Genomic DNA, 24,789 nt, shown 5'->3' with positions numbered 1-24,789 from the left:
CTTTTACTTAGTGCCTGAGCATACTGCAACGCGTGTGAAGCCCATAAACGATATTAATTTTGGAACTTAAACATACAGTATATGGCTGGTCTCGGTACTTTAAAGAAAACATACACACCAGTATTCCATTTCTCCCTAAACATTTTAAGCATCGAAGTCTTTAACTAACGCCATACCGGAGTCAACAAGCATACTTTTAGAATTTGATTAAAAGGGAATATAATATGGAATCGCGTATCTCCAGAATTTAAAGACCAGACAATCGCAAACTCGTTTTCAATAAAATGATTTTATTCATTCAGCAGTTTGTGAGAGGGACATCCAGCAGGGAGAGACACACACACCGGTTTTCATTGACAACATTGTTTTTTTTTCAATTCCTCTTGTCTAACAGGAATGTTTTGTTTGTGGACAGACTGTTAGACAAGAGGAAAAGACCGCCTCCTCCTACGAAGCATTTCGTTGATCCGATCACGAATTCTTTTCCAGTCGTACGCAGCAAGGGTTGAGAATCTCCGATTCACCATCGTACTAATGGTTTCCCGGAGATTACAAGGCAAGGCACTTTTGCCTCTGGACCCATCGAAATTTACAGACGTGGTCCACCCCCAGTAAATTTCAAAAGTCACAAGATTTCGAAACACGAGGGCGGCGTAGCGGTCGGCTCTTGCTTTCCCGTCTATGCCGATGCACTGCAAGTACAACCCCCCCTCCATCTCCTGGGTGATGGGTAGCAGTTGGACATCTGGGAGAATTATTCGTCCCACTGGCATCTGTGAATTCCGCTGTGCTTCCTGGGGGGAGATAGCCGGCGGGGACAGCATCAACAGAGTCCTGCGCGGTGGTGAACTGAGAGGCCGGGATGGAGTTTTTTAATTTGTTAGACAAATTTCCTCTTGTCTAACAGTCTGTCCACAAACAAAACATTCCTGTTAGACAAGAGGAATTGAAAAAAAAACAATGTTGTCAATGAAAACCGGTTGTGTGTCTCTCCCTGCTGGATGTCCCTCTCACAAACTGCTGAATGAATAAAATAATTTTATTGAAAACGAGTTTGCGATTGTCTGGTCTTTAAATTCTGGAGATACGCGATTCCATATTATATTCCCTTTTAATCAAATTCTAAAAGTATGCTTGTTGACTCCGGTATCGCGTTAGTTAAAGACTTCGATGCTTAAAATGTTTAGGGAGAAATAATTTAATTTTGAAAGCCACTGAGACATCAGGTACTACTGTTGTATTTATGAAAAAGAAACAAAACAAAAAACATACTAACAACTGTGCCATCCTACTCCTTAGTTAATACATTTTATTATTCATAAACAGTTAACATTGTTAGCAAAATATTTTGAATTATATTTAACCCTATTTTTTCTTTAGTTTTGTATTTAACTTATTATATGATAGTCAGACTTAATGTATATTTGAACAATGAAAATATATTTTTACAAGATTTTACATTAAGCACTTAAAATTAATATGGTTAATAATAGTAAACTGTAACATGCTGTAACAAGATCGGCTAAACTGCGAAGAAAATGCTTTCAGAGAAAATGTTTCAGGTGTGAAGAACATAGATCTCCAATGCAATTTCAACCAAACCTGTTCCCACACACCCTGCCCCCACTACCATTAGAATATACACAAACATTTTAGCGTTTCATTCTGAGCAGAAGACCCTCACACCTGAAGAGTGCTGGCTGTGACGAATTAAACCAGTTTTTCCGGTTTCAATCACAGACCATGTGACATGGGACTCAGTAAACTAACAGCGCCACTGGATTTGATAATACCTAACCAAAATCCGCAATATGGAAACAGAACCTGTGTGATTGTTGATAGATGATGTACTCGTAACATTTTTTCAAGACGAACTACAACATTTAAAAAATGACTTGTATGTACTTGATATCTCTAATCAATCCATGGCTCCCAGCACAAAACGAAAGTAACACGCATACCGTTTCGCGCTAATTATTAGTTGCTCAAAAGTAATTTGACCGTATGAAATGCATAATATAAACCTAGAAACATATACGTGAGCAGTACTTAAGCACTGTAGTATCGGTGTTAAGACATACCTCTCAAATACTGTAAATCAAGTTAAAAATATCTCAAGACCGATTCTGGTCGTAATGAAACCATGTTTCGTGTATGTTTTCTTTTTCATCTTGAAATAACTCATTTCTAAATACCTTTTTCACTGTTAACATCTTGCAGCAACTTTGCGACAAAATATACACTCTGACAGTTCATCCTGCTACCAACATTAAATAAAACAAATCTTTAGATTTCTATATTTATGTCTTTATTTAGTGGTTTCATTAGTGACAAAGGCTAAACTTTCTTGGAAAAATGTATTTTATGTGTTGCAGAAAAAACTGACTTGCTTTAACAAAATATGTTTACAAATCCTTTCACCTGGCATTTTCGTAGTTAGAAATTATGGAACGCTCTGTTAAAAGCAAGGGAGTTTTTATGTCCGTTGCAGTTCTTTTGCAACATGAATATAATTATATCGTTATTAATTTCTTGAGATACGCGATTCCATATTATATTCCCTTTTAATCAAATTCTAAAAGTATGCTTGTTGACTCCGGTATCACGTTAGTTAAAGACTTCGAAGCTTACAATGTTTAGGGAGAAATGGAATACTGGTGTGTATTTTTTTCTTTAAAGTACCGAGACCAGCCATATACTGTATGTTTATGTTAAGATTTCCCTTCAGTGGAAAATTAGATATGAATATTCAATACTTAAACGGGCACAGTTAAGACATTAAATATACATATACATATTGTATACAGTACAGTTTGCATACGGTAATATGCTTATGTTACGTGATTAAAAAATAAATAAATAAAACTGGAAGGTCCAGCACCAGCTGGATTTGAACACACAACCTGTCAGTTGGTAGTCACGCACCTAGACCAGTAGGCTACAAGACAGCTCGCGTGCGCAAGCAGGCGAAACAGCCCTACACAGCCCTGCCGCAGTACACGGATATAATCATACCGTTATTAATTTCTTGAGATACGCGATTCCATATTATATTCCCTTTTAATCAAATTCTAAAAGTATGCTTGTTGACTCCGGTATCACGTTAGTTAAAGACTTCGAAGCTTACAATGTTTAGGGAGAAATGGAATACCGGTGTGTATTTTTCCTTGTGATATTTTAAGCTCTAGTTGAATGATAGGTGTCGCATTTTAAATCATTTTCGTAGCTAGAAATTATGAAACGCCCTGTTAAAAGCAAGGAAGTTTTTATGCCCGTTGAAGTAAAACAAAATGCCTGACAAAGTATGGCTTGGACAGATTCCAAGTGCTTGTACAAATGTGCTAAAGAAATTATACTTTGAGTATACAGCTTGTCCAAAGTCATCCATTATTAATACTATTAGTAATATCTTCAGTAAAGGCTTTGATATTTCTGATAAAGGTAGGTTGTGTACTTTTGTCCAACTGAGCAATCTTGCTTTCATAAAATATACCAACATTTTAATGACTGATGATTAACATGCTGTAATACACAGTTCAAAATTAAAGGCTCAAATAATGTACATGAGAGGTTAAGCTCCCCCTGGCGGTTTTACAAGGCAACGCCAGATAGTTAACCACGTGACACCACGTTAACTGCGTCATACCGCGTGATACTGTGACACGCCCACCGGGGTATGCCGCGAAATACCTCATGCATTTTGAATGGCTGCATCTGTATATATACAGTATATATATATGTGTTACATGTGTCTCTGCAATAGTATAAATGTGTTATACACTATCAGGGGCTGCTTTTTTGTGCACCTCATCTACAACAAGGGTTTTTTTTTTCATTTATGTTTGTGGACCTTCACCATTTGAGGTAGTGAGTTAGATAAGAAAGTTACAGGTATGGTGAGCAATGACTGACAAAGGCGCGTACTGCATATTCCTTACAGAAGAGTAAGCAATTTGTTCTAAAAAACACCAGCTAAAGTCCAACACCGTTAGCAATCTTATTACTTAAACACAATTAACATCAATAAACTGTAAGGTGCTGGTACATGGGAGTGGATTTGATCTTCTATTAAACAAAAATACAATTACAGCTCTAAAAAGGTCAACCTAGACTTCTGTAACAGATCTGTTCAGGTCATCGCTGTTCCTCTGACCTTGTGAGTGTTTGGAATTTTAAAACTGTATTTTGCTTGCCTTTCATGTGGTCTGTGTAAAAGTCACTGTGGCGTATGCGGTCCTACACAGCCTTGCTATAGACGTGACGAGCCTCCGCTATGTTGCAATGGAGAACGGGTTCAGTACGGAGCTGCTGGAAAGCTGGTTGCAGAAAAAGCATCATTATCTGCGTCCAGCCGCAAAGCGTCACTCGTGGGTGCTGAAGAATCGATTTCCAAGGCAGCGGGTCCAGGCGATTTAGAGTGTTAAAGGCCCCAGCGAAAACAAAACAGCGCTGGTCCTTTTTCACACACGCACGCGACCAAATGCAAAGAACGCCGTAGTCGGCAGGATTTGAACCTGCGCGGGGAGACCCCAACGGATTTCAAGTCCGTCGCCTTAACCACTCGGCCACGACTACAGCAAGCGCTGCGCCCGCTGCCTTCTTGCTACAGTCGAACAGGGAGTGCGAGGCGGCGGCGGCGGCGGAGGCGGCAACTTTTTTCAAGTTCGCTCTCCGTTTAAGAAACCTTTTACGCCAAAAGTGCAAGCAGACACACACACCTCAGAGTACTTAAGGGTGGCTTCAAGTTGGAATGATAAAGTCTCCCCGTTCGGACATGAAAATAGAACTTTCTTAGACAGAAAGAAATCAACAACGGAGAAATGTGGACGACGATTTCAGTCACTGCACTTTGAATAGCATTTTTACTCGAGTTACAGGAGATGCACGAATGGCCCTTGACCTACGCTCTTACGAATGCCTTGAACATTCAAACAAAACAGCCCTCAAGTCCTGCGGTTTAATATAATGCTGTTACGTGTCGAGGCAGTATTTGACTCCGTCCTACCGTTGAGACACGGGGCCTTTATGGAAACGAACACACGCTACGGATCGTCTCTAATCAGTCCCTACAGTTGGAAGGCTCCTTGAAGCGTGCACCCCCATCATTCATCTTTGCGCATCTGTGAAAGGTATACTCTTGAGCAATGTTTGAGCCAGCTCTAAGGCAACTAGTGCTATTGGACAGACACCTCTGGAAGATCCTAAGAGTCTCTTAACACCACTTCCAGCAGCAAGCTTAATTGTTCGCTGGAGGTCTCCCACCCAGGTACTGACCAGGCAAACAATCACCAGTACATTGAATGTGGAAGTTAATCCTGAAATCCAATTACATATCTCAAGGTAAGACAAATCCATAAGAGCATGTCTTAGTATTACTTCGTTTACATTAGTATGGCACTGAGTTGGAGCTCCTCTTTAAGCTGTGGTTTAGTTTTGCATTCATGTGTTTCTAGAGCAGTTATTTATGGGGGTGGGTGGGTCTTTCACAGAGGCTCAGGACAAATCCCCCGCCTGAAAGTCTACTGTGTGCGTTCAGACAGTCACAGGTCAAGAGCCAGGCAGGAGGACAATGGACAGAAGAGCCAACGAACTAAAAATAAAAGAACGAATATGAAAAAGCCACCATCTTTTTCTTTTTGACATTTTCCGACTTTCATGCAAGCCAGGACAAAGTTGCTCGTAGCTACTTGTGGATTCAAATACTCTATCGAGTGCTTTGATGAGTTTTTGCAATTTGATTGTCGTCCTGTCGTCCTGTTTCTGTTTTTTTTTTTCAATCTAGTGATGGAAAGCATGAGGGAAATGATGGAGCAATCAATAACCGCTCCGGAAAAATGGCCGAAAGAAATGGCCCGTCACTAAGGACATTTGTGAAGCAGAGGAGTGACATCACCACAAAGGCGACATATTCTGCTGATCGTTTTGGTGAATAATGATTGAGGCGCGTTAAGAGAAAGGTAGCTGTGTCAGCATGCGTAGGCTGCAAAGGATCAAGCAAAGGTTTACTCCATGCTGAAAAGAGAAGAAAAGAAGCACCACGTTTCGGCTGTGGAGCCTTCTGCGCCATCTTCTTTAGCGGTGATGATGTTTACATTGGAAAAGCTGAGACATGCGTCCCCGGGTGGGCTTGAACCACCAACCTTTCGGTTAACAGCCGAACGCGCTAACCGATTGCGCCACAGAGACTGATGGCCTTTTGTGCTCCCTACATTTGCAGGTTTATGGTCAAGGAAAACAATCACTTGCGCTTCTTGCAGCCGGCGATATTTTTCCACTGACAACCAAGAAATGGATTTCATCTTTCACAAGCTGTATGGATTTCTTCAAAAACAAGTTCTTCCAGAAAGGAAATTAATTCTTGTATTAAACTGAACCAAGCTGTGCATGTTTGTCTGAAATGATACATTCGGCACAACAAGACACAGAGAGAGGCACCGCTGGTATCCAGACCCAGGATCGCCTGCTTTCCAGGCAGGCACTTTAAGCCACTAGGAAACAGCGCCAGCGGAGCACCGCGCTTTTACAGACACTTGGACACATCTGCGTTCGGTGTGCACTTAACCTGCTCTCTGAGCCCCTTGCCTCCGTCCCATTTAATAGCAGAACTGACGCCAAGAGAAATGATGAGAAATGGCATTTATCTGGCACTTTTCATGTCCAAGGAGCTCAATGCCCTTGACACCTCCCCAAGGCGACAGAGCTGGGCATTCTTTGGCGACACCGTTTTTTCTTTTGTTTTATTTCTATACTTATTGATAGAAAAAAAACGATATGTCATGTACTGTAAGGGAAATGTCTCTTTTCATGGGGAAAGCTAGCACCAGCAAATGTTGTGTTTAGAAGTGATTGAACATGACACGTGACCTAATTTACCAGAGCAAAAGCTCACCCAGCAAGCCCTGCTTTACTTCTACAGGAGAGAAGTAGAGTCTGCAAGATGTTCAGCTGGGGAGCTACGTTAACATGCCTCGGCTGCAAAGGAACAAGTAATAGGTTTATTGCATGCTGAAAAGAGAAGAAAGGAAACACAACGTTTCGGCCGTGAGGTCTTCTCACACCTGAAGAAGCCTCACACCTGTAAAAGGCTCCATGGTTTTCTTTCTTCTCTTTTCAACATGGAATACACCTATTGTCTGCAAGATGTGACAATTTCACGGTGTTTTGGAAGTAAACGTTTTTTCTTTGAATTCAAAATCAATCTGAATTTCAGCACGACACATCAACACTTTTTCTGTTTTAAGGAGATGATATTTTAAACCTGTTAAAAATAGTAGGAAACACAAGTTTCTTGCTTTGAAAATTTAGATGGGGAAGTGTACTACTAGTAGCAGTGTAGAGCTCTCTGTGGTGGAGTGCAAGTGCGTGTCACGTGGGCCAGTGGCGTAATGGATAACGCGTCTGACTTCGGATCAGAAGATTGTAGGTTCGAGTCCTGCCTGGCTCGTGAGGCTTTTAAACCTCTCAGGTTCCTCGATAACAGGTTGCCTTCATGTAAATGAACTAGAGAAAAACATTTGCCACAACCAGTAAATTAGCACGCAAGTGCGGGCTAGTTAACACAGTACTGTATGGAGATCATCTCCAGCTCCGAGCTCAATTGCAATGAAAAAACATGCAGAACAGAACTGGAGAGCAGCTGAGTTTGTGCTCAGTAGGGTGGGGAGGACTCAGCATTGCTATTGTTCTAATTAGCATGAACTGCAGGGGATCTGAATCAGAACATGTCAGTTAGTTTGATCATTGCGTCAATATGTAGGCCACGTTAATATAGAATTATTACTTTGTCTGTCTCTTCTTTGTATATAGCTGAATGTCCCTGACAATTTCATGTTAGTTTTTAAGAACGACATTGGTGCTAATATATACATATATAGCATATAAGGAACGCGTAAAAGTTTAGTCCATGCTGAAAAGATAAGAAAACCGCCACAACGTTTCATCTTGGAATAACTCTTTACTTGTTGTTTTGCAGCCTACCCATTCTGACCTAACTCATCCCTTGAAATTCCCTAACAGATAAGGGTACGTAACTGCTCATGCGATGCTCAGTTGCAATTTGTCACAAAACAAACAAGAACAGCAGCTGAGGGTTTGAGTTTGAACATGCACTGTATTAAAGCAGCTTTTATTTCCATTGATAAATGCTAGATATTCCTACAGAGATTCTTCAGGTGAGTAAGTGATTCCTGTTTCTGTTTCATATATATACAGTATATATATGTGTTACATGTGTCTCTGCAATAGTATAAATGTGTTATACACTATCAGGGGCTGCTTTTTTGTGCACCTCATCTACAACAAGGGTTTTTTTTTTCATTTATGTTTGTGGACCTTCACCATTTGAGGTAGTGAGTTAGATAAGAAAGTTACAGGTATGGTGAGCAATGACTGACAAAGGCGCGTACTGCATATTCCTTACAGAAGAGTAAGCAATTTGTTCTAAAAAACACCAGCTAAAGTCCAACACCGTTAGCAATCTTATTACTTAAACACAATTAACATCAATAAACTGTAAGGTGCTGGTACATGGGAGTGGATTTGATCTTCTATTAAACAAAAATACAATTACAGCTCTAAAAAGGTCAACCTAGACTTCTGTAACAGATCTGTTCAGGTCATCGCTGTTCCTCTGACCTTGTGAGTGTTTGGAATTTTAAAACTGTATTTTGCTTGCCTTTCATGTGGTCTGTGTAAAAGTCACTGTGGCGTATGCGGTCCTACACAGCCTTGCTATAGACGTGAAGAGCCTCCGCTATGTTGCAATGGAGAACGGGTTCAGTACGGAGCTGCTGGAAAGCTGGTTGCAGAAAAAGCATCATTATCTGCGTCCAGCCGCAAAGCGTCACTCGTGGGTGCTGAAGAATCGATTTCCAAGGCAGCGGGTCCAGGCGATTTAGAGTGTTAAAGGCCCCAGCGAAAACAAAACGGCGCTGGTCCTTTTTCACACACGCGACCAAATGCAAAGAACGCCGTAGTCAGCAGGATTTGAACCTGCGTGGGGAGACCCCAACGGATTTCAAGTCCATCGCCTTAACCACTCGGCTACGACTACAGCAAGCACTGTGCCCGCTGCCTTCTTGCTACAATCGAACAGGGAGTGCGAGGCGGCGGCGGCGGAGGCGGCAACTTTTTTCAAGTTCGCTCTCCGTTTAAGAAACCTTTTACGCCAAAAGTGCAAGCAGACACACACACCTCAGAGTACTTAAGGGTGGCTTCAAGTTGGAATGATAAAGTCTCCTTGTTCGGACATGAAAATAGAACTTTCTTAGACAGAAAGAAATCAACAACGGAGAAATGTGGACGACGATTTCAGTCACTGCACTTTGAATAGCATTTTTACTCGAGTTACAGGAGATGCACGAATGGCCCTTGACCTACGCTCTTACGAATGCCTTGAACATTCAAACAAAACAGCCCTCAAGTCCTGCGGTTTAATATAATGCTGTTACGTGTCGAGGCAGTATTTGACTCCGTCCTACCGTTGAGACACGGGGCCTTTATGGAAACGAACACACGCTACGGATCGTCTCTAATCAGTCCCTACAGTTGGAAGGCTCCTTGAAGCGTGCACCCCCATCATTCATCTTTGCGCATCTGTGAAAGGTATACTCTTGAGCAATGTTTGAGCCAGCTCTGGAAGATCCTAAGAGTCTCTTAACACCACTTCCAGCAGCAAGCTTAATTGTTCGCTGGAGGTCTCCCACCCAGGTACTGACCAGGCAAACAATCACCAGTACATTGAATGTGGAAGTTAATCCTGAAATCCAATTACATATCTCAAGGTAAGACAAATCCATAAGAGCATGTCTTAGTATTACTTCGTTTACATTAGTATGGCACTGAGTTGGAGCTCCTCTTTAAGCTGTGGTTTAGTTTTGCATTCATGTGTTTCTAGAGCAGTTATTTATGGGGGTGGGTGGGTCTTTCACAGAGGCTCAGGACAAATCCCCCACCTGAAAGTCTACTGTGTGCGTTCAGACAGTCACAGGTCAAGAGCCAGGCAGGAGGACAATGGACAGAAGAGCCAACGAACTAAAAATAAAAGAACGAATATGAAAAAGCCACCATCTTTTTCTTTTTGACATTTTCCGACTTTCATGCAAGCCAGGACAAAGTTGCTCGTAGCTACTTGTGGATTCAAATACTCTATCGAGTGCTTTGATGAGTTTTTGCAATTTGATTGTCGTCCTGTCGTCCTGTTTCTGTTTTTTTTTTTCAATCTAGTGATGGAAAGCATGAGGGAAATGATGGAGCAATCAATAACCGCTCCGGAAAAATGGCCGAAAGAAATGGCCCGTCACTAAGGACATTTGTGAAGCAGAGGAGTGACATCACCACAAAGGCGACATATTCTGCTGATCGTTTTGGTGAATAATGATTGAGGCGCGTTAAGAGAAAGGTAGCTGTGTCAGCATGCGTAGGCTGCAAAGGATCAAGCAAAGGTTTACTCCATGCTGAAAAGAGAAGAAAAGAAGCACCACGTTTCGGCTGTGGAGCCTTCTGCGCCATCTTCTTTAGCGGTGATGATGTTTACATTGGAAAAACTGAGACATGCGTCCCCGGGTGGGCTTGAACCACCAACCTTCCGGTTAACAGCCGAACGCGCTAACCGATTGCGCCACAGAGACTGATGGCCTTTTGTGCTCCCTACATTTGCAGGTTTATGGTCAAGGAAAACAATCACTTGCGCTTCTTGCAGCCGGCGATATTTTTCCACTGACAACCAAGAAATGGATTTCATCTTTCACAAGCTGTATGGATTTCTTCAAAAACAAGTTCTTCCAGAAAGGAAATTAATTCTTGCATTAAACTGAACCAAGCTGTGCATGTTTGTCTGAAATGATACATTCGGCACAACAAGACACAGAGCGAGGCACCGCTGGTATCCAGACCCAGGATCGCCTGCTTTCCAGGCAGGCACTTTAAGCCACTAGGAAACAGCGCCAGCGGAGCACCGCGCTTTTACAGACACTTGGACACATCTGCGTTCGGTGTGCACTTAACCTGCTCTCTGAGCCCCTTGCCTCCGTCCCATTTAATAGCAGAACTGACGCCAAGAGAAATGATGAGAAATGGCATTTATCTGGCACTTTTCATGTCCAAGGAGCTCAATGCCGTTGACACCTCCCCAAGGCGACAGAGCTGGGCATTCTTTGGCGACACCGTTTTTTCTTTTGTTTTATTTCTATACTTATTGATAGAAAAAAAACGATATGTCATGTACTGTAAGGGAAATGTCTCTTTTCATGGGGAAAGCTAGCACCAGCAAATGTTGTGTTTAGAAGTGATTGAAGATGACACGTGACCTAATTTACCGGAGCGAAAGCTCGCCCTGCTTTACTTCTACAGGAGAGAAGTAGAGCCTGCAAGATGAAACCCTCACGTCTCTCACTTGCATATAACGCTGTTACGTGCTGATGCGGTATTGTACTACATCCTAGCACTGCAACCCGGGGCGTACAGTATATGGGATCGAGCACACGCCACGAATCGTCTCTAATCACTTCCTACAACTGTAAGGCGCCTTGAGTTGTTACCCCTAAAATTCTTCTTTACGCATCTGTGAAAGGTAAACTCTTGAGCAAACTCTGAACCAGCTCTAAGGAAACTAATCCGATTAGACGTTGCTTTGACTTATCTTTTTAGCTCGGTGCTGGATTGCTCAAACTCCAGCTAGGGTTAGGGTTAGCATTCCCACGCTACTTAGACACTTTGTTTACGCTCAGTGCTGGATTTTGGGATCTTTAGGACGAGTGGGAATTTTCTCCTATCTGTCAATTCTGTTTTGTTTTGGAGACTCTTGGCTGCCTATGTTGTACAGTGCAGCGTGAAGGAAACATTTTCCAAAACTGTGTCAGCTCAAAAGTTGTAAGAAAACCTCTCCAGCTGCTTTAACTCTCTTCATTTTTGTCATTTAATGTGACACTCGATGTATAAATAAATAATGCGGTATCGCCATCTTGTTTTGAATGGCTGCATCTGTATGCAAAAGGTGAGGCTCCAGTTCGACACCTAGTTTCACTTTATATGACAAAAGTATGGCAGACTGTGCAGGACCGGCAGATAACTTCCGCTTATTTTTACCATATTAAGCATTGGAAATCCTCCCACTTGCATTTGTCACAGTTTATTTTGGCTCCACCTAAGACACTTAAATCTTCAAACACTTTTCTCTTCTCCCGCAACACTCTTGTCTGTCGGCTGTCGTGGAAATTTACCTACAGATGCAGCCATTCAAAGTGCGCGTCACAGACACGTACCGCAGGTGACGTCGCTCAGTATGACGCAAGATGACGCGTGGCACCGCAGTACGTGATTGGTTGACCGACAGGGGCACTCGTGGTCCGTTGGTCTGTCGTAGAAAGACTTACAGTAAAAACGTCTTTGCTGTGCCCGTTGTAGATATTGAATTTTACCACTGAAGGGAAATCTTAGTAGCTGAGCATAAAAAGAATAGGAGCATACTGTAACGCGTGTGAAGGCCATAAACGATATTAATTTTGGAACATAAACATACAGTATATACTGTAGCTGGTCTTGGTACTTTAAAGAAAAAAATACACACCAGTATTCCATTTCTCCCTAAACATTTTAAGCTTTGAAGTCTTTAACTAACATGATACCGGAGTCAACAAGCATACTTTTAGAATTTGATTAAAAGGGAATATAATATGGAATCGCGTATCTAAAGAATTTAATAACGGTATTCGTGTGCTGCGACAGGGCTGTGTAGGGCTTTTTCGCCTGCCTGTTCATGCGAGCTGTCTTCTAGCCGACTGGTCTAGGTGCGTGACTAGCAACTGGGAGGTTGTGTGATCGAATCCAGCTGGTGCCGGACTTTTCTTTTAACAAACATTTCTTCGAAAAAATAGAATAGCGATATTATGGACAATAAATTGACTTTTATATTTCAAAATATCGCAACATGAACGATATTTGCGATATTTTGAACATATCTTCCCTTCTGACAGCGGTTCCTCCTTCTATTGTGTGTGTGTGTGCAACAGAGTAAATTTTTATAGAGAAATGGAGGCTGGACAGTATGCGTTACAATATAAACATTTATATTGATTTAAATCGTGTTCTGATTTAAATCGCAAACGCGTGTTTAATTATGTGTTTTTTAATCATAATCAGGCTAATGCATTTCTACATTTTCTGTATGAACCAGCTTAGAGGTTCATACAGAAAGACAGCTTGTGTTTAAATTGAGTGTAAGGTAATTTATGCTTCTAAAGTCATGGTCAGCATTTATTATTGTACTGTGCTGTAAACTTTTTCTGTGCCTAGTCACATTATTTTATAGCGTTTTTATTGCGTTATTAAATCCGGTGGCGCTGTGTGTTAGAGTAGTTTCCTGACTCCCTTGTCACATGGTCTGTGATTGAATCCCATAGAACTATGACTTTATTTTTTAACAAACATTTCTTTGAAAAAATGAAACGTTTCCCTTGGTCAGAGATTAAATAAAACCTCACTCGCACCAAACAAATTTATATTTCTAAATATCACAAAATACGTTCATTGTCTTCCAATCGAGTCGAGTTGACATTGGAAGCCTGCCACACCCGGACTGTTAAACCAACGCATTAGCACGTCAAAGCCCATCGAGGGTATTGAGCCAGTATTGCCTTTAGTATTCCCCCCTCTCCCCTCAATTCAATTCAATTCAAGGTGTTTTATTTGCATGACAGATGGGTACAAGCAGTGTTGGGTATGTATATTGTAACGCTTACGGCAGACAGGCACTGTGTAAGAGCCGGCGCACCAGAGCAGCGCACCGAGGGAGCGTCTGCATTTCTAACTTAGTTTTTAAAATTAGTCAAGCAATATGAAGCATCTCCTTTTACTTAGTGCCTGAGCATAAAAAGAATAGGAGCATACTGCAACGCGTGTGAAGTCCATAAACGATATTAATTTTGGAACTTAAACATACAGTATATGGCTGGTCTCGGTACTTTAAAGAAAACATACACACCAGTATTCCATTTCTCCTAAACATTTTAAGCATCGAAGTCTTTAACTAACGCGATACCGGAGTCAACAAGCATACTTTTAGAATTTGATTAAAAGGGAATATAATATGGAATCGCGTATCTCAAGAAATTAATAACGATATAATTATATTCATGTTGCAAAAGAACTGCAACGGACATAAAAACTCCCTTGCTTTTAACAGAGCGTTCCATAATTTCTAACTACGAAAATGCCAGGTGAAAGGATTTGTAAACATATTTTGTTAAAGCAAGTCAGAACCCATTCAGAGCCTACATTACATTTTAGCGTTTCATTCTGAGCAGAAGACCCTCACACCTGAAGAAGGGGGAGGTGTTTTTCGCTGGAAATCTCGCCTGCTTCTACTTTACAACCGGAGTGCTGGCTGTGACGAATTAAACCGGTATTACAGGTTACAATCACAGACCATGTGACATGGGAGTCAGGAAACTAACACAGCGCCACCAGATTTGATAACGCTATGAAAACGCTATAAAATAATGTGACTAGGCACAGAACAAGTTTACAGCACAGTACAAAAATGCTGACCATGACTTTAGAAGCATAAATTGCCTTACACTCAATTTAAACACAAGCTGTCTTTAGCCCTCTAAGGTGGTTCATACAGAAATGTAGAGATCCAGGCTCAGAACACACAGCTTCATTAGCGAATACATATGCAGGACAACTAGAGAAGACGTTTTACAGAGGATGGATTTTTAGAAACATCCCATCAGTGACATCACTGAAGTCAACTCCTAGGTACTGTAACTGTCGTGTGGATAGTTTCACAAGAATCAGACAAAGGTTTAAGCATCGCTTGTTCTAGATAAAACTGCAAAAAAAAACAACAACCCATAATGTACTTCTTTGCGGCTCTGTTTGCCCAAATCATATATTCACAACGTGAAATCTAGAAAATAATATTACGTAACCAAAATCCGCAATATGGAAACAGAACCTGTGTAATTGTTGATAGATGATGTACTCGTAACATTTTTTCAAGACGAACTACAACATTTAAAAAATGACTTGTATGTACTTGATATCTCTAATCAATCCACGGGTCCCAGCACGAAACGAAAGTAAAACGCATACCGTTTCGCGCTTCTTATTAGTTGCTCAAAAGTAATTTGACCGTATGAAATGCATAATATAAACCTAGAAACATATACGTGAGTAGTACTTAAGCACTGTAGTATCGGTGTTAAGACATACCTCTCAAATACTGTAAATCAAGTTAAAAATATCTCAAGATTCTGGTCATAATGAAACCATGTTTCGTGTATGTTTTCTTTAAAGTACCGAGACCAGCCATATACTGTATGTTTATGTTCCAAAATTAATATCGTTTATGGCCTTCACACGCGTTGCAGTATGCTCCTATTGTTTTTATGCTCAGCTACTAAGATTTCCCTTCAGTGGTAAAATTAGATATGAATATTCAATACTTAAACGGGCACAGTTAAGACATTAAATATACATATACATACTGTATACAGTACAGTTTGCATACGGTAATATGTTTATGTCCCTAAATCAATCTCTTTTATGAGCATGTGAAAGGCATGGTGAATCACTGTACTTTGCATGATTGGAAAAAAATGCGTGATTGCGAAATGCTGTGGCGTTACTTTTACAAAGACGGTCAATGAAAAAAAGAATGTGGACCAGGGCAATACTTTGAGTTTACAGCTTGTCCAAGGTCATTTATTATTAATACTATTATTAATATCTTCGTTAAAGACTTTGATGGCTACAGCTCAAACATGAGAGGTTGAGCTTTATTAGCTCCACCTTGCGGAAATTCCGGATACTATTATTTTGCTAGCGGTATTTACCGGTAACTCGCGGTATTTACCGGTAGCTTGCGGTAGACTGCGTACAGCATACCGGAAAATAATGCGGTATCGCCCGCGCATTTTGAATGGCTGCATCTGTATCAAGGAAGCCACAAGAGAGAGTTCTCACCTGAGTAAGGTCTTTATTTCAATATTGCAATATTGGGAGCCCTGCTGCCACTTTGCAAAGTGCAACCAGAGACTCAATTTGTTACAAGCAGTACAGGGTTTTTATAAGATGTTGCACTGTAAGAGAAAGCTCAGCACTTTGTCCCTTCTAACACTTCCCCTTTCCCTAAGACAAAACAGATTACATCATAAAACAAAAGAAGAAGCACCACTAGATTTGTTTTTCAAAGCTTATCAGTTACTTTCGGCTAATCTAATGAGCCAGACAGCATATATTGTTTTGGTACATTGTCTTCTAAAGTAACCTGTTTTCTAAAAATCTGCTCGTACTGTAGCACAGCAGTTACATCCTTGAAATATATTTTCTAAAAGCACCAATATATTTTTTGCATAGCTCTCTACATTTTAAGAATCAATTTACTTATTAGATTTCCATTTCAATTCCCTCCTTTTTATTCTTGAAAATGGTTAAAAGTTAGATTCTTCATATGGATTCCCAGGAGGATCCCATACTTCAGATTCTTGCATTTTTATCAGAACATACTGATGCGTAAACATATTCATTACCATATTTCAAAGCATTGGAATAATACATGTCATACAGCAACATAAAAACAGGAAGACAAGTATCACAGCCCCTATAATCGGTGTTAGTAACTTAAAGAAAAACATTCCCCCTTGCCCAAACAGTGATTCTCACCAGGAGAGAAAAGCCGGTGTATCTTTAATGCCTCTTTCTTTGTTCACCTTGTCTTTCAGTTCTTTCAAATGCTGAATAGCGAGCGTAAGATTTCCGTAATCATCGTCATTTGATGGAATATATGTACAACAGTAGTCTCCTACTAAAGCACAGACTCCTCCAGATGTTGCAATTGAAGGTCCAGCACGAACCTGTTCTGAAGTGCCATTAATCTAACTCTCCTTAATTCTTGTTTGAAAGCGTCTAAGCCTTCTAACGTGATATTAATAAAAGAGTACATTTCATAGCGAGTAATTTGTAACCAGCGGGCATTAGCTACTGCCTGAATACTCAGTCCTGAGGAAAAAATCATTTCAGCTGCAGTAAATAGTCTATTGTCCTCTGGTATTTTAGATATATCTGGACCATATCTGTCAGCCCAACTGAGAGCACGTTTAACCCTTGACTCCCTCTGAAGGGGCTTCATTGAATTTAACAAATAAGAGTTTACTGGGACAATGAGAATGGAGTGGTGTAATGTGACTAGAGCACACACTCCTCTCCAATGGGGAGGAAGGCTATCATAGACTTTCGCACCACATTGCCAATACCAATCCATCAAAACCATAGTTCCGTCAGATAAAGTATGGTTAGTAACCGTGGCGCTACAGCCTCCTTTTTTTCCTACTGAGGGGCCGCGACCTTTGTTTTCATAGCAATAAGAGTGATTAACCCTAGAAGGCAGGTAAACTGCTACTTTAACAGGAGAAGCAGTCCAGGTAATGTGATTTTTTAGGTAATCCCACAAAGGAGGACATTCTGCTTTTTTACTGGCAACATTGAAGTGAATAGCAAAATGCACTGCTGGATCACTGGGAGAAACGAAGCCTAATGCTACTGTAGTAGACTTATTTTTCTTCAGGCCTTTTGCATATGGATGCCCCTTTGAGTAGGTTAAATATGTTATGGTAAAGGTGGGAAAAGATCTAGGGTCTGGCTTTGGAAATCCTGCCACTAGACTTATACATTCAGAAATGTGACTACCAACTGGTCGGGGAAAAAGTCGCATGGGTGAGGCTGTAGAATGAGGCATTAAAGCACATACATAACAAGATGCATTAAATTTCTTTAACTTTACAGTATGATTTATAAATTTGTACCACAAATTACTCATATCCCCCACATTATTCATGGTTTGTTTCATTCAGCCAGTTTGTATACAAAGAGGCTTCGCGTTTAGATTCTTCCTCTTTCTGGGTGGTGACAGGCTTCCACATAAAAAGGAAAAAGGCTGTGCACATCAGTCCCGAGCAGGTGATCCCCATCTGTCCTTGTGGAGACATCACTCCTGCGCCTTGTTCAGTTTGTTTGTGACCTTTTTACAGTGGGAAGCGTGAATCCAGGGCACCCTTTCCTCGACTTTCACAGCACTGGCAGTGGTCAGCAGCCCCTGGCACGGCCCCCTCCACCTCGATGAACACCACTTCTTTCTCCTGAAGTCTTTCACCAGAATCCAGTCTCCTGGCTGGAGTGTATGGCAGAGGTCCTGGTCTGGTGCAGGCATCGCAGCTTTAACCTGTTTATGAATATCACTAACAAGTTTTGACATTTTCCGGCAATATGCTACCAAACACTCATCTAAGTGGGTGAGGTCTGTGGCCTCCCCCTTTACTTCTGGAAGCCCTATTCTCATGTGGCGTCCAGTAAGAACCTTGTGTGGCGAGAGTCCTATGGTGGAATGTGGCCTGGCCCTTAAATACATCAAGACCAATGCAATGGGAGGCACGTCAACCAATTCATTCCTGTTTCAGCCATCATTTTTGTTAGTTTATTTTTTATGGTCCCATTTACACGTTCCACCGCTCCACTACTTTGAGGGTGGTACGAACAATGCTGTTTTAAATCAATGCCCATGTGATCTGCGAGAAAGGTAATGACATTGTTCACAAAATGGGTACCGTTATCTGAGCTAAGTTTTCCTGGAATTCCCCATCTGGGAATAACATCTTGGAGCAAGTGCTTAGCCACACTTTTAGCATCATCGTGTTTACAGGGAAAAACTTCTACCCATCTAGAAAACATGTCTACGATTACCAGGCAGTACTTGTATCCGTTACATGGTGTTAATTCAATAAAATCCATCATAAGGTGATCAAACGGATCATCTGGGATGGGGTGCACTAAGGCCTGAGTTTTAGTGCCTCATCCTACATTGTTTTGTGCACAAATGAGACATTTATTACAACATTTCTCTGCAAAAGTTGTGAATCCCCTCGTGTCCCATTGCATACTTACCATACTTACCATCCCTCCTTTTGACACATGGTCTCGCCCATGTGTCACTTTAGCAATGTAGGGGAAGAAATGTCGGGGAAGACATGGTTTCCCCGTCAGGCCTAGCCAGACCCCATTAGAAAACAAGCCAGACCTTTTCCAGACTGCCTTTTCAGCCGGAGTGGCCAGGGCCTGCATGTCAGATAGTGAAGCCATTGCGGGCTCAGGGCTGAGAAGGGGAAGTAAAAGTGCAGAAGAAAAAGGGGATACTGCAGCCGCCTTTGCTGCAGCATCGGCCCTGGAGTTGCCTCTTGAAATCTCATCCAGCAAGTGGGTGTGTGCTGCACACTTGCACACTGCAATAGAGCTGGGCAACAAAATAGCCTCGAGCAAATTGCTTACCGGGAGGGAGTGTTGGATCGGTGTGCCTTGTGATGTGAGAAACCCCCTATTCTTCCAGAGAGTACCGAAGTCATGCACAACCCCAAAAGCGTATCTACTATCAGTGTAAATAGTAACTGACTTTCCGGTTGCCAGGACACAAGCCCTTGTTAAAGCCAAAAGTTCGGCTGCCTGGGCAGATAAATGCGAAGGGAGGCGAGCAGCCTCGACAGTGGAGTGGTCAGAGACCACTGCATACCCAACATGACTCAATCCGGTGGACGGGTCCTTACGAGCTGACCCATCAACATAGAAGAGCAACTCAGAGTTAGGAAGGGGAGAAGAAGAGAGATCCTGCCTGGGGGTTACCTGAGAGGTGATGGCCGCCCCTCGTCCTGAGTGGGCAACAAGGTTGCAGGGTTTAACACTGTGCATCGCTCGATAGTAACATGTGGCAGAGATAAAAGGACATGATGGTAGTGAAGAGTAGACGCGGAAGAGAAATGTGAAGTTTTACTCTGAAGGAGGATGAAAGCCACAGCATGTGGAACTAAAAGCTTCAGCGGACGATAACAAACCAAAGAGGCAGAAGCCATGACAGCTGCAGCTGCTGCCACTACAGCACGTAGGCAGGCTGGGAGGCCTCTGGTTACAGAGGTAAGTCGCTGAGAATAATAAGCAACTGGTTTAAGACGGTCTCCGTGTTCTTGTAAAAGGACAGCACTGTAGAAACCAGACTTCTCGTCAACACATAAAGTGAACCCCTTAGTCATATCAGGAATGCCCAATGCAGGGGCAGACATCAGTGCAGTCTTGAGTTCACCAAAAGCGTTTTCCCCTTCTTCAGTCCAAGTCAGTCTGTCAGTCATATTCAGGCCTGAGGCGTGCGCCATGTCAGACAATGGCTGTGCTATTTTTGCATACCCAGGTATCCACGCCCTACAGTAACCTGTGCAACCTAAGAAGGACATCATTTCCTTCTTGGTGCAGGGTTTTGGAATTTTTTGGATCGCACTTATTCGCTCCGTGCCAATTGAGCGTGAATTTGCAGAAATGTCATGACCTAAATATCATACATTCTTTTTTACAAGCTGCAGCTTTGATAGTGAAACTTTATTTCCAGTACTGGTAAGATAATTTAAAAGATCTTTAGTATCCTGAACGCAAGCGCTTTCACTTGGAGAGCAAATCAACAAATCGTCAACATACTGCACAAGTGTACTACCGTTTTTAAAACCAAACCCTGAGAGACAGTACTGCAATGCAGAGGAAAATACAGTAGGAGCCTCGGCATACCCCTGAGGCATACGAGTCCAAGTATACTTTTTCCCTTGAAACGTGAAAGCAAACCAGAACTGGGACTCAGAGTGTACTGGGATACTAAAAAATGCATTTGCCAAATCTATTACAGAAAAAACTTTTGAGTCCCCGGAGATAGATGACAAAATAGTGGTTGGATTTGGAACTACAGGAGCTCGAGCATATATGGGTGTATTTACTGCTCTTAAATCTTGTACCGGGCGCCAGGATTCCCCATCAGCCTTTTTAACGGGGAACAGTGGAGTGTTACAGGGAGATGTTGGGCAGGGAATCAAAATTCCTGCGGCGACCAGCTGTTCAACCACAGGTTTGAGCCCAACTTCAACGTCTGGCCTGAGCAGATACTGGGGCTTACTCGGCCCATAGGTGGACTTGGGTTTTACTTCGAGCGGGGAAGCCCCCTCTATTAATCCCACATCATATTTGTGAGCCGCCCAGAGGGAGCTGGGCACCCCCTCTAGTGCGGGATGGGAAGTGTCAACAGGGGTAGACACAAATAATGCACCCATCTGATCATCTGGAGCCGTGAGATGCACTGTCCTCCAGGTTTGAAGGATCGCTGAGTATGGGCACCAACTGGCCTGGAGGGTGGCATTATATTTAACTCTCCTAGAGTCTGGAGCTGACCACGAGCAGCTTTCAACACACCGTTGGACAAAACTGCCCACGTCCTGCCAGCGAAAACCTGATGCTTTAGCAAGGGAAACATGAGGGTGCGTTCCCGCTCGATAAAGTGTCTTCTGCTCTTCTGTTAAGTTAATAGCTAATGCTGCAAAGTCTGCCGAAATTAAATACTCATTGCTTTTTATCTTATCACTACACAGTCCGTCACCGAACCACACCATCTCAAATTCCTCAGCTGGACCTCTAAAACTAACCTCTGCTGTACAATGTAAATTACTCACGTCCTGAAAATCACCCTGGCCTGACCACAGTCTTTTTATTTCTTGTAAAAGAAGTTGTGGCGTTTGTTCCTCATCCTGCACTAAGTCCCAGCTGTAATAGTAGTCAGGGACTGTGGATGAGTGTTGTAATAACATGGTGTGTGGCAAGCAGTCTTCATTGCGGGTTAGCTCAAGCCCTTGTTCTGAACAGACGATTCGGTGAGGCCCATTTTGCAGAGTAAATCTCTGCCACACAAATTAACAGGGCACTCTTTAGGAAGGAGGAAGGAGTGGTTACCAGGCCCAAACCCATGCTGCTGGCATTCCACTGTCAGGGGTGCAGTAAAATAAGACTTTGTGGGATGTCCCGTTACTCCTATTGTTAAAAATGGATTTTGAGGAGGGGTCGAACCTATAGATATTGTCCCTGAATAATGAGTGTGTGGCTCCGGTATCCACTAAAAATTCATATGGGTCTCAATTTATGTATAAAGTGACCTTGGGTAGCTGAGACGGGGGAGAGAGGGCAGGTAAGATAAAAGTCTCGGTGCCCTCAGGCCCTAGCTCAGCTTGCGATGAACGTCAGTCCCTTTTTTCCTACTGCCAGGGTGATCTCACGGTTACCTCAGGTGGAGGGGGTGGTGGTAGATCCCAGTTGTTGCCGTCGCTTCTTCGTTTTGCTGTGTTATGTTCGGGGCAGTCACGAGCCCAGTGTCCCTTCCGTCCACACTTGAAGCAAGTCTGGAAGTCCCCTCTCGGGCTTCTGCTTCTTCCTCTTTGGCCTCGCCGGGTGCGCTGTCCTCTCCCTCTGTTCTGCTCACCCTGGTAAAACTGTAACTGAGCCATTTGCAGCTGGTGAAGCTGATGATTATCCTTTCGGGCTTTTCGCTCTCTCTTGTCTGTGAGCTGTCTTTCAGCATGATAAACATGGCGACATACTTCTGCTAATCGGGGAGTGTCCCAGCCGATACAGGTAGCTTTTACCATGCCACCTATTTCTGGAAGCAGTCACTCTACAAAAAGGTTAGTGAGTTGGGTTTTATAAACTGACCCTGCCCCTCCTGCTGGGGGTTCAGGCAGGCCACTAAGATTACTGAAGAGAGGAGTCAGTCTCTCCAAAAAGTCATTACAGGTTTCCCCGGGTTTCTGGTTACTTCGCCTCAGCACTACCCAATCCACTTTCCCCGAGTATTTTGCCTCTATTCTGCGACATATGGCATTAAGCTGGGTCTGATAGTCACTGCCAGCATCGCTGCTGTATGGGTGGTCAGGGCTAAACTCATTTTGACCATCTCCCCTTACATTGCCATAATCAAGCTTCAAAGTCTTTATAAAAATAGTCTCTAGCTCTCCACTCGTGGGTCTGGTTTGTGCTACCAGCCGTCTCAGGGCTGTCGTGTACTTACGCCCAGTGGTTTTGGGGTTTGGCAGCTCCCCAATAACTGCCGCCAACTCAGTTAATTTCCATGGGCGATAAACGAGGACAGTAGGTTCCTCATTATCACCGGTGCGGGGATTAGGACATTCAATCATTGGCATGTGGAGCACCCCCTCTCCCTCCTCCATGGACTGGGGACACAGAACGGCGGAAGGATCGGCGGAGCGACCCCCACCATACCGCACTCCTCTCCTTGTGCGGGACGGTGAGAGCATCCCCTCCGTGTCACCCTTTCTTTCATCCCGTCGCCTATTATACGGTGAAGCCGGTTGGCCCTCCCCATATGGTGGAGGCGACGGAAGGGTAGTCACAGGAGCAATAGTTACTGCAAGACAATCCAATTCGGGATACACTTTAGTAGTGCTCAACATCATCTGTTCAGGTTTCTTACCCCATCCTGAATAATGCCTCTTAGCACATTCCTCCCACACACTTACACATCTGCACATGTACTCAAAATCCCACCCGGGATCTCCCTCTGGGTTAAGTGAATCTGTCGTTTCGTGTAATAATCGTATGGCCCATGGCTGAAAACTACCTGCACAGGGCCATCTCTCATTTGTCCATCCTGACATATTATCAGTAAAAGGTTGACAGTATATTAACCCATATTCTCTTCCCACTATATTCATGGGCGTTTCAGTTTTCTTCCCACTATTGCCTAACTTACTTTGTCTTTCTCTAACTTGCTCCTCAATTTTCCACAACACAAAACACTTCCAGTCGACTTTCTTAATTCCCTTTTTCTCTTTTTCTTTTAACTGTTCTTCTAGTTGTTGTATCTGCCTGGTACTAAAACTACCATTTTCTGGAAAACCTAACTTACTCCACGATGGAAGACACTTTATTCCCCTCCAAATTCTTTGTACATGTACTTCGCTGGACCGCTCGGTCCTGTTTTCGTCTTTGAATTTTCATTTCCCATTTTTACCGATCGGTGCCTTACTTTAGACCCTTATCACATTAACTACTCCGCAGAGCAAAAACCACACGTCTGTGTTAAGATAAGTTCTTTATATGAGTCCTGGACTCATCAAACCCGCGTGAGAACATCCTCACCGGCCTCCTCTTTCTCTGCAACAAAACCACAGAAAATATTCTGAATCGTCTTTTTACTTGAGTTCCAGACTCACTCACTCAAGCCCCAGGGTTAGAGCAAGATTTCTTAATCGTAAAACAAAAGGTTCATTAAAAGGATCACTTACTGACGTCAGACAGCAGTGAATTCTCCAGACACGTCTCTGGAAGGACAAACAGTTTATCCTCCGAGGTCCGTCCAATTTGCTAAAATTGTCCAGGCCAGGATGGAGTTTCAGCATCCGTCCGCGCTCAGGTTTGTGATCCCGGACGAGCCCCCAAATTGTCATGGAAATATAACTATCAAGAAAGCCACAAGAGAGAGTTCTCACCTGAGTAAGGTCTTTATTTCAAAGTGCAACCAGAGACACCATTTGTTACAAGCAGTACAGGGTTTTTATAAGATGTTGTGCTGTAAGAGAAAGCTCAGCACTTTGTCCCTTCTAACACTTCCCCTTTCCCTAAGACAAAACAGATTACATCATAAAATGAAAGAAGAAGCACCACTAGATTTGTTTTTCAAAGCTTATCAGTTACTTTTGGCTAATCTAATGACCCAGACAGCATATATTGTTTTGGTACATTGTCTTCTAAAGTAACCTAAACAGTGCGTACTGTGTTGACGCACTGTTTTCTAAAAATCTGCTCGTACTGCAGCACAGCAGTTACATCCTTGAAATATATTTTCTAAAAGCACCAACATACTTTTTGCATAGCTCTCTACATTTTAAGACTCAATTTACTTATTAGATTTCCATTTCACAGCACTAT

General features: G+C 42.5%; 1 long non-coding RNA gene and 5 other non-coding genes across 6 annotated transcripts; 1 reads left to right on the top strand and 5 right to left on the bottom strand.

Moving 5' to 3' along the window:
• Positions 1-4,493: 4,493 nt before the first annotated feature.
• On the bottom strand, positions 4,494-4,575 carry trnas-uga (transfer RNA serine (anticodon UGA)). The gene has a single exon. It is a non-coding gene; the product is annotated as a tRNA-Ser (tRNA).
• Positions 4,576-6,112: 1,537 nt separating this feature from the next.
• trnan-guu (transfer RNA asparagine (anticodon GUU)) lies at positions 6,113-6,186 on the bottom strand. Its single transcript has one exon. It is a non-coding gene; the product is annotated as a tRNA-Asn (tRNA).
• A 1,185-nt stretch (positions 6,187-7,371) lies between these two features.
• Positions 7,372-7,444, top strand: trnar-ucg (transfer RNA arginine (anticodon UCG)). Its single transcript has one exon. It is a non-coding gene; the product is annotated as a tRNA-Arg (tRNA).
• Positions 7,445-8,970: 1,526 nt separating this feature from the next.
• On the bottom strand, positions 8,971-9,052 carry trnas-uga (transfer RNA serine (anticodon UGA)). Its single transcript has one exon. It is a non-coding gene; the product is annotated as a tRNA-Ser (tRNA).
• Positions 9,053-10,554: 1,502 nt separating this feature from the next.
• trnan-guu (transfer RNA asparagine (anticodon GUU)) lies at positions 10,555-10,628 on the bottom strand. Its single transcript has one exon. It is a non-coding gene; the product is annotated as a tRNA-Asn (tRNA).
• A 5,337-nt stretch (positions 10,629-15,965) lies between these two features.
• LOC148806838 (uncharacterized) lies at positions 15,966-24,429 on the bottom strand. The gene is made up of 2 exons (XR_016089185.1): positions 24,147-24,429; positions 15,966-23,266 (listed from the first exon to the last, which is right to left on the bottom strand). It is a non-coding gene; the product is annotated as an uncharacterized LOC148806838 (long non-coding RNA).
• Positions 24,430-24,789: the final 360 nt, after the last annotated feature.

Source organism: Atractosteus spatula, unplaced genomic scaffold (assembly GCF_055471065.1).
Source record: "Atractosteus spatula isolate fAtrSpa1 unplaced genomic scaffold, fAtrSpa1.hap1 Scaffold_47, whole genome shotgun sequence".
Taxonomy (NCBI): Eukaryota; Metazoa; Chordata; class Actinopteri; order Semionotiformes; family Lepisosteidae; genus Atractosteus; species Atractosteus spatula.
Note: the sequence above shows the minus strand (reverse complement) of the source record. Positions and strands in the feature narration are given on the sequence as shown.